This window comes from Castor canadensis, chromosome 13 (assembly GCF_047511655.1).
Source record: "Castor canadensis chromosome 13, mCasCan1.hap1v2, whole genome shotgun sequence".
Classification (NCBI taxonomy): Eukaryota; Metazoa; Chordata; class Mammalia; order Rodentia; family Castoridae; genus Castor; species Castor canadensis.
In genome coordinates this window covers 43,765,277-43,782,539 of record NC_133398.1, presented here as the reverse complement: position 1 = coordinate 43,782,539, position 17,263 = coordinate 43,765,277, and the positions used below count along the sequence as shown (strand labels likewise).

Below are 17,263 nucleotides of genomic sequence, written 5' to 3'. Positions count from 1 at the left end.
ACATTGAAAAAGTCATGTTTAAGCAGTAAGAGAAGGAATAAGGAAGTGGAAAGCCAAGTTTAGCAAGAGTCTGAAGATTTTTAATAATTGTGTTATTTTGCACAAAATGTTACATGATCATGCCCAAGCCACTGGTTACAAGTAGATGATAGATAAATAATAGATAGATGAATGATACATATAGACAGATAGGCAGATAATAGATAGATAAATGGATAGATAGATAGATAGGTAGATTTGTATGTGTGTCTGTGCTACTGGGGATTAAACAGAGAGCCTCATGTTTACTAGGCAAATGCTCTAGCCCTTTAGTCATTTCCCCAGCCCTTTTTGCTTCAGTTTGTTTTTAGATAGGGCCTTAAGTGTTTACCCAGGGCCTACCTGGGACCACAATCCTCCATCTTCAACATAAGGGAGAAAAGAAGTGTGATATGGCAGAAGAAAAGCCAAAATATATTAAGTATATTTCTACCTGTGATCCCTGGGTCTTCTAAGACATATAGGGAAGAACAAGAGTACATTACCAATGTGATCATTAATCACCCAAAACTTACTTCTGTGAAACTGAATGTCCACACCACTAACATTCACTTGGGCTTTGTAAAGTTTGCTTAATTTCTATATGATGGATACACAAGTGAAATTCCATGGCCTGATTGCTATAGAAGAAGTAGCAATACAGAATATGTGTATGTCTTTGTGTTACAAGGAATAGAATGATTTATCAGACCATGTTTCTTTGTTTTTATGTTTCCACTAACTGGGGATATGAGTTTTGAGTTGGACAGAATATCACATACTAATACAGAATTCAATTCTTCAAATATACTTATTCAAGTTGGGGTTAAATTCAAAATGTCTACCATCACTTCTGTCTTACCATCCATAAAAAACAGCTTCTCTCTTATAATTGTCCTCCAAATAGCAAATAAAAACCCATGAAAATGGCCTCAGCACAATGTTAGCAAACGTTTCTACTTCGTAAAACATATACAGTTCTAACACTATTGCCTTTTCCCAACCCCCTTTCCTTTCACTGAATAGATATTCTACAAATCAGAAATCTCTATAGAAAGACCATGCTGCTTAATCTATTTTAGCTCTTGACCACTTGCTGGGTTTGGAATAAAAATCACTACTACCATGGGGGAAAAATGTGAGACATTAACTGAAGAGATAGAGTGTCATATGGTTATTCTGTCTGCTAAATCTACTGAGATGCACAGCATGCTTAAGGTCAAGAATGCCCAGCACTTTGACATTCAAACAGTCCTTTATTGGAGAATACAGGAATATATATATAGTTGTTATATTTTGATGATCAACATTCAACAGACTCTGAGCACCAAGAAAGGAAGACAATTTCAAAGTTCAGAAGCAAACTGAGCCATGACTCACTTTGACACTCCAAATACTGGTATTTTTCACATAGCAGCAGTGGATAAAAGTTGTCCTGGAGTGACACTTCAACCTTTTGTAAAGTGAACATTCTTTTCCCCTTACATAAAATAAATTCCTGTTACCCCTCAGACACATTAAATAGATGAATAAATCAATTCAGTGGCTGGATAGGAAGTGATACAAGAAGTAACATCGGTCTTCTATTCTTAAAAATTGGAAGACCGTGGCATTGAAAGTGGTGCCATGTAACCAACAGCAAGATAAGAAAGAGAAAACTTAAACAGTTGGTTCATGATGATAAGAACTTGTAATTAACTTTAATTGTTTTACCATTTAGGATCCATACATCCAACAGATAAATATTACTAGAAGTTTCTTGCAATTTGAGAATATTTTGCATAGTTGTATATCTACCATTTCTTTCTGTGTATGTGTGTGTGTGTATGTGTGTGTGTGTGTGTGTGTCTGTCTGTCTGTCTATCTGTGTGTACTTAGCAACACTACAGCTCTTACCACTGAAGTTTGCTGTGGGAGTCAAACTCACATCCTGTAGTAGAATTTTTATAGGATAAATCTGAACAACTGTGGGCACACAATGACTGACTGGACTGTTTTCAAAATTTTTTAGGTATATTAGAAACTAAAGATAAAATCACCCACTGTGTAAAAAAGGAAAATCCAGAAATGTAAACCTGAGGATCATACACAAAATATGTTCAATCAGAACAGCCTCACTCCAGTAACCATGCCTCTGAAAATTAGCAAGTCAGTGTGGGAGGCTCAAGTCTCTGAAAGTCAACCCATCAGGGACAGCCACCTTCTCCTGCATGACAATCATCAAAGACCTCAGTCCAATAATGCCTCTGAAAATCAGCCATTGACAGAGTTTTTACTCCAGTGACCACACTAGCACAGTATCAGTGCATCAATCCTAAATATTCTTCCGTCTGAAAATCCACCAACTTTTGATCACTAGGTTCCCAAAACTTCACACATGAAGAGTTCTGACTTGTTTAAAGGGAAACTGTGCTTTACAAATAAAGTTCTCTTTTGCTGTCAATTAGAACGTTGCATCAGCCATCATCAGTTAAAAGTTCACAAGCCTTTTAATGGTTCGATCTTGTTTATGGTTAGTTTTGAATTGGATTTTTAAGACCCTGGCATTGGCACAGACACCCTGACATGAAATTATCCCATTAAATCTCTCCAATTCTTATAGCAGTTGATATAATCTATCTTTTAATTGATCTATATGAATGCAACACAAATCTTGCCAAAATGCAAGTCCAAATTTCATGCTGAAATTTTAAACTGTGGAGAAGCACTAAGTGAGGAGAAAGTGGTTTTGAAGTTGTTTGTCCAAGATTCAGTCAATATAAAAAAAAAGATTTAAAGTCAGATATAAAATAACATATTCTATGGTTTGGCAGGAGATATATATGATCTCCTGAGCTAGCACCAAAAAAAACTGACTGATACCAAAATCCAGAAGACAAAATAATTACAGCAGAAGTTTAATAGTCATCACTATGTATATCATCCATTTTAAAGCTCAAATGACTGAAAATACTGCAACCAGAACCCACTTTCTGATTCCAGAGGTGCAAGCAAATTTACAAGTGTCAAAATGAAATCTACTACAGAAATAAAAAATGCAAAAGCTCCACTTACTACTACAGAGATTATCAAATATCTAAATGCCTCTCCTTTTTATGGTGTAACCACAAATGCAAGTTATCACAATCTAAACAAATGCGTTGCTTGTGTAATATTTTTCTTATGAAAAGTCATCAGTATATGTAACTACAAGGAAAATCATTCCAAGTAAGACTTCAGAAACAATGAAACAGTTTTTAGCAGGGAATCTTTTATTCAAATTAGAGTTAACAAAGGGGAAAGATATACTCCTTTTTGTTGGTACAATACAAATAGAAATTTGGCTGGTATGTATATAAAGGTATAGACAATGGTAATTCAAAGGTAAAGCAAAACATGAATGATTCTGTGAAGGTATTAGCTGATTAATCTTCTGTATAATGTTGCTGAAATAGTATATGATACTTTTCTTATTGATGCTGAGGTAATTACGATGAAATTATTCTCTTCAGCATCTATAATGTTCAAACTGAGCAATTAAAGGATTTTTATGATTTTGTTTACATTCAGTGTTCAATTCTCTCACGTTTAGAATCAGCTGGATCTCTTTAACAAATGCACATAGGAGCACTCAATTTATTCAAAGCTCTAAAATCATAAAGAAAAGGTGCACAATTTTTTCATTAGCAATTATCAATATTCCATTGAGTGAAGCCCATTTATTTTATGTTCATAGTTCTCAATACCTACAGCAAATTGAAAGAACAGTATTGTTGAAGTAGTCCATTGCCTAAAAGAACTTGTTGAATGTGTTAAAGAAAGAATTGGGGGAAAAAAGATCCCTTTTTAAATGTCAGGACTGTTATTAAACTGGACATATTATTTATGAGAAAAAAAGATATTTTAACTTGAAATAAATAATTATCATGGGTCTTGTCACCACTAATTTTTATATCAGATTTCACCCAGTAATGACTTCTTTATTTATCTCTAAATAGTCACCAGCCTGAGATCATGAGGAATTACGTGTTGGGTTAAACAGAAAGGGAATTAAAGTTTATCACAATGCTATTTCTTGTCATAGGACATTTTTTAAAGCCATTGATTACTGGATACAATGTAACACTGGGAAATTGGAAACATAAGTTATGCCATAAGATAGCTTTATGTGTTTCAAAAACCAAATTTGAAGAACATTTTTCAGATTTGCTAACATTGTGACAATATATGCTCCGTATACTGACTCTAATACTAATTTTCAGCATGTTTTCTATTAATAAAAACTGACAAAATAACTGAATAGCCAATGCACAGCTTTGTTTCAACGTAAATGGAAAATTGATTGTAAGTGTAGAAAAAATTTGAACCTAATTATTCAAAATATAGAGTTGTTAAAAAGGGCCAAATCATCATGGAAATATAACTAAGAAAAGATATGTTATTTAAATACTTATATTTTCTCAGATAACAATAGTGTATTAGTATGTCCCATATTACATTTTATCTTAATGTATATATATATATATATATTCAAAGGAATCCTCATTTAATGTGATTGGCAACTTGTAGTCTATTTGTTAACTGGCAACTCTCGATAGGGAGATAACAACCTTGACACATTTCAGTGTGGTTTCTTGGATTGAGGCTTTTTAGACTGAAAATATGCTGTAATGTAAGAGCACTTCTCTTTCATTCCTGTGAGTTTAGGGATGCATTTCAAGGTGTTTCCTCTAGTTTATCCAGCGTTTCTTGTGTTTTGCAGTGGGGGAGGGGTTGGTACTTGAGAATATATGGTCTTGTTAAACGTCAGTGATCCAAATATCATGAAGCCCATTTTAAAAAATTAATTTAGGATGAACCTTATTTGAAAAGGTTAAAATAAAATTCTTGTGAAGCAGTTGTGGGAGTTTCTTATGATTTAAAGAATAATGCTAATTTTGATTTTTTTTCAGTTAGACATAAATAATACCTAGGAATTTAAAAAGTTCTATAAGTTTTATAAGAAAAAGTCTCATATTCCTACATTCTTCTACTATATTATTGACTCCATGGAAACAACCACTTTACATTTTTAATTACAACATACTTTAATGGCTTCCATATCTTTAAGTGAGTTGTCATTAGTTTTCAAACTATTAATTTCAGATGTTGAATTTGACCACTTACTATATAAATGATGAGCATTTGACTTTCACAACTATCCCCATATTATGAAACTATCCTTTTAAAATGATTATATGATAATTTCATTCAATGTTTAGCATTTGTTTAATGACTTTGTAAATTTGCTTCACTGTTGTACCAAGTAATCTCAAATTTCTCAAAATTTTTGTTTCTCATAAACAATAGTATTTATTCTTTCCAAATATACTTTTCCTTTAATAGCTGAGTTTGATATATTGGTCCTGTGCTTAGAACACAGCATTAGAAAATCCTGGAAATCTCAGTTAAGAGGATTGAAGGATTCACTCTCAGCTCTCATAGATGAACTGACTCCTTTGGGCTTCTCATATAGGAATGGGACCAGGGAAGAAGGTTGATGGTGATACTGCACGTCTCCATCCTAGGCTCTTTGCCCCTGCTCAGAATGATAGCAAAACTATTATTTGTTGAGTACCTAATATTTATGAGCTCAGAATGCCTCACACTTATCGTTACTAATTTTTATGGCAGATTTACAGGGAAGATATTTTTCCTACCTGGCAAAAAGTTCAGTTTGGCTTATTCATGCAGATACCTTTTGATGTTTCTACCCAGGTCATAATTGACCTGCTAACTGTCTCACCTCATTCATTCTTTTTGGTTGGTCCTGTCTTGCTTTTCAAATATTTTATAAAATGGCAAAGAGTAGGATAGAGAAGGAGAGAGAGAAGGACGAAGAGGAGGAGGAGGAGGAGGAGAAGGAGAAAACAGATATACCAGAGCAGCTGCTTGAATTTCTAAATTTTTGGTGTCTTTTAATTTCATGTTAGGAGCTCTGATTACTGCTACTCAGTTCCATAATTTACCTTTAAAATGTCTCTTATAAACCAAACTCCAAAAGTAATGAATGTCTTTCAATCAAAAACTAAAATTGGCTTTCAAGATCATGTCGCCAGAAAGTATGGGGTGGACAGTTTGCAATGGCAATGGGTTTCCACTTCAAGATACTGTATCTATAATACCATCACTGATGTGTTTGGAATCAAAGAACATTATGTGGCTTTTAGTAAAATGAGAAGGGCATCTGGTGTCTTCCACCGTGTTCAGATTTCTAGGGCAAAGCTTAAATCTTAGGAGAATGCCTAACAACATTGATACCCTACTTCAATGTCAATTAGCAGGGTAGGGTTATAGTTCAGTTAGAGAATGGGATTGAGGCCTTGGTTGGAATTCACAGAACAAATAAATGAATAAATACATAAATAAATAAATATTAAAGATTCAATTATGGCTACTTTTAACAATATACTCTGAACTTTTACTATTAAATATGGCTAATAAAATCAAAATGCTGCATATTGCAGCTAGGAAAGTGCAAAAGAGCTCATGTAAACAGTGTTACAGTGATGATATCTATATTTAGAAATGAAATGGTGTTTGTGGGTGTTTATGAATAAGAAAATCAATTTTATAGCTTAAATTACAGATTATTTAAAAGACGCACATTGAAAAAACATTTAAGATGCTCTGTAGATAGGAACAGATTTTTTCTGTTCTTTTGGCTAAGTAATTAGCTATTTATAATTAGCCAACTCACATTTAACATAATTTGTTAAAGTATGTAGCTTATATTTTATTTTGCCAAAATTATCATCAATCATGGTTCATTGCCTTCAAATCTTCACATTCAGTTCAGAGCATCTTTCTAGTTTTAATCCTCCACTAAGTCATACTACTTGCACATACATTTTGCATCAAACCTATAGTAAGGGAGTATCTATACAATTCATTTGTGCTTAAGCTTGCCTTCTTTTGGAACCGGTATTTTGAAGTAATGGTTTTGTATTCTGACTAGGTTAGTAAGTTTTCCAAGTACAGAACAATAATATATAATATAAAGTGCACTATTTCACAATTGTTTAATTAAGCAACTAAGGTTTAAATTAATGTTTCCCAGAAAGCTTTGGAGGAGATAATACAAAATAAAAAAAAAAGTATAGGAGGGATAGGGACTATCTAGTCTGTCCAAGCTCTATCTTAAGTTTTCCAGAAAGATAGTTTCATATTCTATTTTCAAAAACTATTCAAGAAGAAGATTCCAAGTTAAAATCTGTATGAAATAATAATCCTTCAAATGATTCTATTACTGATTTTTCATGTGTGAAATGACACTGGAGATGTGGTTTATAAATTTGAAATGACATTTGAGCTAGTTATTTTTCTCAAAATATATAGTTTCATTTGACGAGGCCTTATTAAGTAATTCTATGGGTAAATTTACAGAATCATCATTTGAAAACTTGCTTAGCCCCATAATGATCATAACGGATATTCGTAACCATCCATCGCCAATATTGGCTGTATAAAACCAGTTGATTCACTGTTACCTGCTCTCAGTCCTGTGGGCATTAGACTTCAAATTCAGCACTTTAAAAGGTGAGGAAAAACTTCTTTCATTCACATTAGAAAATGGCAAATTAGGAGAAGTTAAGCTGATGTCATGCATTATTAAACAGATGGGTCAATATGAAATACAGAATATCATCCTTCATTATTTTTCTGTGTGTATGTCGAGCTCAGCCTTTTTGATTTAATGCCTTTCACTAATCCCACACCATTAGTAGGTATTTTTCTAAACAAATTTCTTTACTAAGTAAAATACTTTCCCTGTTTCTGACACACAGGTACACACAGTCCCATCTTTCTCTTTCTCTCTCTCTCTGGCTGTCTCTCTCTCTCTCACACACACACACACACACACACACATATAAACTTTTTATGAGCCTGGAAATTGTATTCATTTCAAGATGTATTTAGATTTTCAGAGTTTGAAGAATGACTTGTAGTCTATAGTCTTTATATAGTTGAATACTGATAGTGTTTGAGACAATCATCATACTACAATGATAATAGCAGGTATGCAATCAGTGCTTGAGGTTATGATAAATAAAATAAACAAGTTTTCTCACCATAGAAAGAAGTAAAATTTAATGTAATAAGAAAAGTGGTGATATTCAGCTTATTATCATAACTTTACCTTTAAACGATCTCACAAAGGCCCACAGACTGAATAAGAAAATAGGAGGGAAGATCACTGTAGGAGAAACCATAGAGTTGTGTTACCATACTTGTATGTGCATTTCTTGTTTACTTGAACAAAGTCTTCTAACCATTTAATAGCTGATGGTAAACTATAACATTTGGATGTATCTGAAATGTTAAACCTAACTAAAATAGGACACTTGTGCAAATGAGCAACAGGTTGCTTTTTTAGAAAAAAACAGATTTTTAAATCTTTTGTTTGCACATCACTTTGTGCAAAACCACTAGTGATTACTTATTAAATAACTATCTTTCATTAAATATGCAGCCTGAAGAAACACACAGGTTAATGACATTGTTTACTGTGATTTTTGGTGATGTCCTAAAGATAACAAATACTTGAGATGGAAGGATATTATATTACAACGTTATTTTTTTGAGAGTTCAGCTTTGTCATTTTCCCTTTTTCATACCTGATCAATAGTACAAAGTTATATTTTGAAATACTAGAGTTTCTGCACAGTAAAAGGGGATAATTATCTTGACCACAGGGTTCCAGTCAGCATAAGCAAGTGACTTAGTCTATTTAATAAAACTGGTTGTATACATTTGTGACTTGATGTTGAAAGTTTTTCCCCTTTTAAGAAGTGTGATGCAGTTAAGTTTTGCTTTTTTGCCAAATCTTAGGTCAATGTTTTAATTGGATATTTCTCAATGAGTATAAATAGTGACTTTTTCTTTCAATGACATCATAATAGAAATCAATTCTGAGTAGAATATGCTCTACAATAGAAGCAGGTACCAGACTAATTGTTATATACATATTTTCACTGTAGGCTTTAAGGCTGAATAATAAGTAAGGCATTCCAACTATATTCTGTAATGCATATAGTGCCCAAATTGTAAAATCGTTTCAAAATTTTTGCTTATTCTCAGGAAAGTACAGTATCAATGTCTTTGGTGTAAAACGATAGTATTTTTCTTGACAAACAAATAAAATATACCCATTACTTTTTATATGCATATGTATGCATACTGTAGTCCCAACCAGCCTTTAATTATAACTTCCAATCAAATCAGGTAAATTCTGTTCCTTTTAGGACAGATAACGAAATAGGAGACTGAGCATGTCTTAAGCATCTAGCAACCAACCAGGTTAGTGCTGGCCACTTGTGATATGTGATATGCTTCCCTTCCACACAGCCATACATATCTCTTTGATATTTTTAAAAATGGTATATGTAGCCACCTATACTACAATGATGTAAACGTATCTACAAATCCTTCATAGATAGTAACTGAAGGACACCTTTTAATATATAAAGTATGAGAAAAGGGCAATGAGATTCTACATAGAAGAAGGAATTGAATTTAGAGTAAGTTAACATAGATAATATTCCCTGATATGAATGTGAATAGCACCCCCCTGGAATGTGGAAGCCCCTGCTTGAGGAAACATTCACTTTTAAAGCAAGGAACAGAGCATCCACTAGCTTTGATAAGTACAGCTTAATAGAGAAAAAGGCCAGGTAAAGATATAAATGCTGAAATGCAGCAGTTTTCTAGTTTTCACAGTCAGTCACATTTGCTGGAATGAAGGTTGTCAAATGAGAAAGCTATCAGAAAGTACAGAAGTCAACCTAAGAATATATCTGAAGGAATTTAAGTCAGGTTACAACAAAGGCACCTGCACACCCATGTTTATTGCAGCACTATTCACAATAGCTAAGGTATGGAAACAGCCAAGATGCCCCATTACTGATGAATGGATTAAGAAAATGTGGCATTTATACACAATGGAATTTTATTCAGTCACAAAGAAAATGAAATGGTGTCATTTGCAGGTACATGGATGGAACTGAAGAACATCATCTTAAGTGAAGTCAGCCAGGTTCAGAAGGCCAAAAGCCACATGCTTTTTCTCATATGTAGAACACAGACCTAATACAAAACAACAATATTATGAAAAACAGGTAACATTGAGAAGAGGTCACAAATGAGAGGGGGAGGATAAAAGAAGGAAGTTAAGAAGGTGAATATAGTTGATGTACTCTTTAGACAAGAATGAATATAGAATTTTTAAACCTGTTGAGACCACCATAAAAAGGGGACTAAGGTAGAAAGAAAAATAGAGGAATGAACCACAATGTCACAAAGAAACTCCCTGTGTAACTATCTTAAACAAACAAAAATGACATTTTTTTTCAAAATTGGAGGAGGGTGGAACAGATTCTGTCTATGGGCTTTCATACCAATAAGAGGGGGAAGGAAGTGGGGAAAAGGTGTAGGAGGGTGAATATAGTGCAAATAATGTGTACACATGTATGTAACGGAAAAATGATACCTGTTGAAACTGTTCCAGGAATGGGAGGAGGGGAGGATAAAGGGAAATGGTGAGGGGGTGAATTCAAGTATGATATATGGATATATTGTAAGAAATTTTATAAATTGTCACAATGTACCCCCACCCAGCACAACAATAAAAAAAATGGGTAATTATGGGAAAAAAAAGAGAAAGGACCAGAGCCAAGTTAGGCATAGTGGTGCACTATGTAATACAGTACTCAGGAAGCTGTAGTAGAAGCATCACAAGTTCAAGGCTAGCCTGGGGTACATGGAGATATCAAAACCAATAGCAAAGGTAAATATCAAAGATTATAGTATTGTGACATCAATGTCCTTAATAAAGTGACATTTCCTTACTGATTATGGCAGTCTCTGCAAATTTTTACCAACAACTGGTCAAAACCACAAATTACTTACATCTTAAACCAAAGTTTACATCAAAAGCACACTTATAACAGCATTTTAGAAGTTCACAGCAGTTTGGTCCCATGTCTTCACTAATATGAGATGCAGTGACCAAGAGCATAATTTATTTATTTTAATGATACCAGAGTTTGAACTCAGGGCATCATGCTTCTAGGCAGGTGTTTTCCTAATGGAGCCATCTATAGCTCTTGCCGGGTTTAGTTATTTTTCAGATGGGGTCTCTCCACTTTTACCCAGAACTAGCCTCAGACTATGATCCTCCTACCTATGCCTCCTGAATATCTGGGATTGTAGGCATGAGCCACCACTTCTGACCTATCAAGAAGCTTTAAGGTTGACTCATATAGCAAAGGATTTTTGCCAAAACTGTGAGATACTGGAGTTATAGAACTCCAAAACGTACTTTGTTGTGGTTTGAAAATTACAAAACCATTTTTTGTAATTCATTAGGAATGAATAGGTAAATGGTTTGTAGACACTAAGATTATCAGTTGTTTCATATGTAGGAGATCTCACACCTAACTCCAATGGAAACTCTCCTAAAAGAACCGAAACAATTAATAAACATCTACAAAAGCAAGCAATAAAAGTCATTGCCAATAGGTTATACCTATTCACACCTTTTTTTCTGAGAACTAATATCCTGGATCCATGTATTAATTGGAAAAAGTGAAGAAATCAGATGAATTTGTACATCAATTTGATGAGTATATTTGAATGAATAAAGACAGAACTAATTTGCTATGTCAAAAATAGCAAAATAATAATGGCTTATTTTCAAATATGATTTTTAGACACAGTGAAAAATAGAAGGTGCCCAGGTGCCTTCCATGTGAGGCTGCCAGGATACAAGAGGGAGGTTGGACAACAGACAAAACAGCTTAGGTTGGTTTGTATGATTAGTGGTGGCAATTAGCCCAATGACCAGCTGTGTGATTTGAATACAAGCCACTCTTATCATCACCCTTTTCTAGACGGTGGCATCATTGGCTGCCTTATCTATGGCCTCCCAAAGTGCATAAAATCCTGTCTTTCCTAAACCTTATTCAAGAAGTTTTCAGTCTCTCAAAAGCCCAGGCATTAGGGAATTCTACCTTGTTCTATTTCTTTGAAGTGGTATAAGATAATGGAGGTGCAAAAAATTCACCAATCTTATAGTCCTGTCATACAATGACCAGCCATCACCTGAGGTCAGTATAGGTTGTGCCAAACTGGGAAAGGCCACCTAGGAATGTGACTGTGAGTGTCCTGCACTCCGGTGGAGTCTATTTTCTAGGGGAGACCCCCCACCATGGCCTATCTATGGTGGAACTCTCAGGTCGACCTTTTTCTCTCTCTCTGTCTTGTTAAGGAGGGTTTCTTCCTTGGGAAACTGAGGAAAAGCTCCAAGTCCACTACAGCTGTACAGCAGGCAATCTGAGGAAACTCAGATGTCAGGTGGGGATTTATACAGCGCTGCCAATGCTATGTGGGTGGAAACCAACTTCAGTGCACCAAGGTTTTTTCTTTTTTCCTCTCCTCAAATGCTAACTTTACTCTCTTTCAAGATCTGACCAGGTTAAGGAGAGGTCTGAAAACAGCCAGTGGAAAGGAAAGTTTGTCTTCAAGCCACAAAAGGTGTTCTGGCCAGCGCACTCCCTGGTGTCACCCAAAGGCTGAAGACACAACTTTCTGACCCGCTGTGAGGCTCCAAAGGCAGCTAAGTCTTGGACCTCTCCAGCCACATTGGCAGCAAACAGACAATCAGATCTCTCATGCTTCCTTCATGGTTTCCATGGCCCGAGAGTGAAGGTCACCTCTTGCTTCCAGTGCTCCAGTACTGCCTTTGGGCAGGATTGACTTGGACAGCAAGGATGATCAATAATCCCTCATGTGTTGAGCCTGGAAACTCTCTTTTCCCCCAACCCTCAGCCTCTCCTTCCCCTTTCCCAGGCAGTTCAGGATGAGTGTCCCCTTCCTGCATTTGCTCTAAATAGCAGTGGGCTTTTTTCTTCAGGGAGTTTGGGGAAAATCCCTACAGGCACCAGAAAGTGTTAGTCTCCAATTTAGGCTTAACTGTCTTTGTCAAGCATCAGGTTAATGGTTAAACAGGTTCTGCAGCCTGCCCTCAGGAAAAGAAAAAAAAAAAAAAAAAAACATTTAAAAGGCAAAAACCTCAGGTCTCCATTTTGGCCCCTTAGCAGAGCAAAAGCCTCCAGATGCTCTCTCCTTTCATAGAAAGCATGTATGGCTCACAGGATATACAGGGGGACAAAAGTCTACTTCATCAGGAGTCCCCATCCATGCCTCTACAGGGGTCCTCCTTCTGGCCATGCAAGCCCCCTTGGTTACTTTGATAGAGTTATTTTTTAATTACAAGCATTCAGCTGGTAGAGGAGAACTTGGCCTACCTGGGTTACAGGGCAAACAGAAAAGTCAAAATAGTTGAGAGATTGGTCAAAGATCATTTCAGGGGGGTGGGTGCAACTGAGAAATCTATCTGTAAATCCTCCACAGCTTTACCCACAAGTGGCAGTGCAAGGAGCAAGGGAGAGCAGGATGCCCTCTCCCACTAGAGTTTCTCCTCATCTGGGGATGCTTAGATAAAAGGAGAAACCTCTGTTAAGGTGACAAATTTTCCCTTTCCCTTTTTTTAGATGGGGAACCAAGTCTCAAGGATCCAGGAAGGATCCCCCCTTGCCTGCTTATTAGAGCATTGGAAAGATCTTGATCCAGAAAGTCTTCAGCAAAAGTGACTCAAGTTTTACTGCACCCAGGCTTGGCACAGTATCCTCTGGGAGATGAGGAAAGATGGCCAGAAGGAGGGAGCATTAAGTATAATACCATTCTTCAATTAGATATGTTCTGTAAAATGGAGGGAAAGTGGACCGAAGTTCCATACGTTCAACTGTTTTTCTTTCTAAAAGACCACCCAGAATGGCTAACAAATGCAGGCTACATACCCAGACCATGGTAAATTTGCAAAAAGCCCCCAAATTCCCTTGAACCAAAAACCCATCAGCCCAACCTCTTCCCCATAACCCAACTACCTCACACACTAAACATCAACTCACAGGACTCTACACCCTCCAGTTAATTCCTGGGGGGGATAGGGCTCATGTTCCTTTTAGAATGAGTGAACTTAAAGGAATAAAAAAGGATTTAGGAAACACACAGAAAACCCAGATCAGTACATCCAGGTATTTAGAGAAGCCAACCAAAACTTTGAACTGAGCTGGAACGATGTAATGCTATTGTTATCTCAGACCCTCACTTCTCTAGAGAAAACAGCAGGTTCTAGATCAGGCAGTCACAGCTGGAGACAATTATCACTTAGATAAAAGTGGCCCTACAGGCCTATCTCAGACTAGGCCCTCACAGGAGGATGAGGGGGAGGGAGAAGAAAGACAAAGACACTGGATACCTAGAAGGGAGCCTCAATTCCCAATTCCAACAGGAGATCAGGCAGTACCTAGGTATGACCCTAAGTGGGATCCTGAAAATGACAAGGATGAATGGAGTCATAACCATTTCATCCACTGCATTCTTGAGGGTCTAAGGAGAGCCAAGGTAAAAACCTCTTAATTACTCCCAAGTCACAGATGTACAGCAAGGACCCTTAGAAACTCCAGTAGCTTTTCTACAGAGACTTAAGGATGCTTTACAAAAGCATACCAGCATTATACCAGAGTCACAGGAAGAGGAAATCATCCTAAAAGATAAATTTCTAACACAGTCAGCACCAGATATCCATAAAAAGCTTCAGAAATTGGTGGCTGAAGGGAGCAGAGATCTGGACCAATTGGTCTGTGTAGCCATGTCTGTATACTATAATAGGGACTTAGAAAAAGAAAGGAAGGACCTGGAAAAGAAAAAGAGAAAGGATAAGCGGCAGGAGGCTCTGATCACAGTGCTCAGAGAGGCTCCCCCAGGGGCAAAGTCCAAACCCGAGGATATGCTTTCAATGTGGACAGGCCGGCCATTTTAGGAGGGAGTGCCCCTGGAGAAAGCTACCTCTGGGACACTGCCCCATTTGTCAGGGAAAACATTGGAAGGCACACTGTCCCCGGTTCCCCTGGGAACTGAGGCCAGAGCCTCCCACCCAATTATGGGCCCCTGGGCCTCCCATCCAGGCTCTATACCCACTGTAAAAGCAGAAGAGCCCTGGGTTAAGAACAAGGTCAGCTTCCTTACCAATACTGGAGCCAGCATCTCAGCTATTCCTTTCTCTCCTGGACCCAGGTCCTCTAAGAAAATCACTGTTTGAGGCATATCAAGCCAGCCTTTAGAGTGTTATTTCACTCAGCCTGTAGCCTGCTCCTGGGGAGATTTCCATTTCTGTCATTCCTTTTTAATTGTTCCAGAAACTCTTACCCCTCTGCTAGGGCAAGACCTTCTATCTAAATTGGGGGTACAGCTCCTTTTACACCCAGGAGAGTACTTTTGCTTGCCCTTAATAGAGGAACAAGTGGACCCCACAGTGTGGATAGATAGACACACTGTGGGATGGGCACAAACAGCTGCCCCAGTCCTAATTCATCTCAAGGAGCCCTCCTGGTTTCCCAAGCAAAAACAGTATCTTTTAAAGCTAGAAGTTAAGGAGGGGCCAATTCCCATAATCAAAGACTTAAAGAGACAGGGACTGCTCATAGAATGCTCCAGTCCATATAATACTCCTATTCTCAGTATCAGGAAGGGACCTAACAAATGGAGGCTAGTCCAGGATCTCTGCCTGATCAACGAAGCAGTAGTGCCTTCTCCACCCTGTAGTTCCAAATTCCTATATGCTTTTAGCCCAAATACCTCCATGTACCGCTTACTACTCTATCCTGGATTTAAAAGATGCCTTCTTTTACATTCCCTTACACCCTAAAAGTCAATCTATCTTTGCCTTTAAGGACCCCACAAGAAAGTCTGGACAGGTCACTTGGACTGTCCTACCCCAGGGATTCAGAGACAGTCCCAACCTCTTTAGGTTAGCTCTAACCCAAGACTTGGCAGAATGGCAACATCCACAAACTACTCTGCTAAAATATGTAGATGACCTCTTGCTCTGTGGACCAAATGAGCCTGTCATTTCACTAGCCACTGAGTCCTTACTAAACTTCTTAGCCGACAGAGGTTATAAAATCTCTAAAGAAAAATCCCAGTTGTGTCAGTCTAGTGTTACATATTTAGGTCTTGTCCTGGAGAAAGAAATGAGGTCTCTAGGAGAAGATAGAATCCATCCAATCCTGATGTTTCCTCTACCTAAAACTCTAAAGCAATTGAGGGCCTTTTGGGGGGGTCACAGGATACTGTAGAATTTAGATACTGGGATATGCAGACCTGGCCAGGCCCTTGTATCAAATCCTTAAGGAAGCACAGAAGGAGACCCAGCCCTTTATTGAATGGGATGACAAGTCAGAAAATACATTCCACCAGTTAAAAAAGGGCTCTTATTACAGCTCCCACCCTGGGTCCCCCAATACAAGACAAGTTTTAATTATATGTCTATGAAAAGGAAGGACTGGCCTTGGGTGTGGTGACTCAGCTCCAGTGCATCACTCCCCAGCCAATAGGTTTCTTAAGCAAAGAGTTATATCAGGTAGCCAAGGGATGGCCAGGATCCCTCAGCAATGGCCGCAGTAAGCCTTCTAGTGCCTGAAGCCCAGAAACTTATCCTAAACTGCCTCCTAATGGTTTATACCCCACACGACCTAGGGGGAATTTCAAACTCAAAAGGAGAACTTTGGCTATCTGACAGCTATCTACTTAAATATCAGGCCCAGCTTCAGGGAGGGACAGAAATAATTTTAAGGACCTGTCAGAGCCTAAATCCTGCATCCCTTTACCAGAGGCAGAGGGAAATCCTGAGCACTCGTGTGAGGAGGTACTTATGGAAAATTATGCTGCCCAACCTGACTTAACTGATCGGCCCTTAAAAAACCCAGATCTAGAATTATACACTGATGGCAGTTCCTTTGTCAAGAATGGTGTCAGACATGCAGGGTTTGCAATTGTGACAGAATTTGGTACCCTCAAATCAGGTTTTCTTCCTCCTAATATAAGTGCTCAATTGGCAGAATTAGTGACCCTAACAGAAGCCTTAAGACTGTCAAAAGAACAGAGAGTAAACATCTGTACAGATTCTAAGTATGCCTTCCTGATCTTGCATGCTCATGCAGCCATTTGGAAGAAAAGAGAAATGCTAATGAATAGGAACAAGTTCCCATAGAATATAATAAGAGAGGTTAGTTTAATAGTTTTAATAAGGGCTGCATTAGTTGCAGCCCTTGCTGGAATCAGTTATGGGGTGATTGCCAATCATGTAACTATAAAAAACCTAACC

At 37.3% G+C, this 17,263-nt stretch overlaps 1 protein-coding gene across 43 annotated transcripts in view; it reads right to left on the bottom strand.

Moving 5' to 3' along the window:
- Lingo2 (leucine rich repeat and Ig domain containing 2) overlaps window positions 1–17,263 on the bottom strand; it is a 1,208,229-nt gene that overhangs the window by 617,124 nt on the left and 573,842 nt on the right. For 2 of the 43 annotated variants that reach the window (XM_074051641.1, XM_074051663.1), the window contains one exon: window positions 8,177–8,233. The exons of the other annotated variants lie outside the window; for them this stretch is intronic. The gene's annotated coding sequence lies outside the window, so the exon portion shown is untranslated. The remainder of the gene's footprint in view (window positions 1–8,176; window positions 8,234–17,263) is intronic. 43 annotated transcript variants of the gene reach the window in all.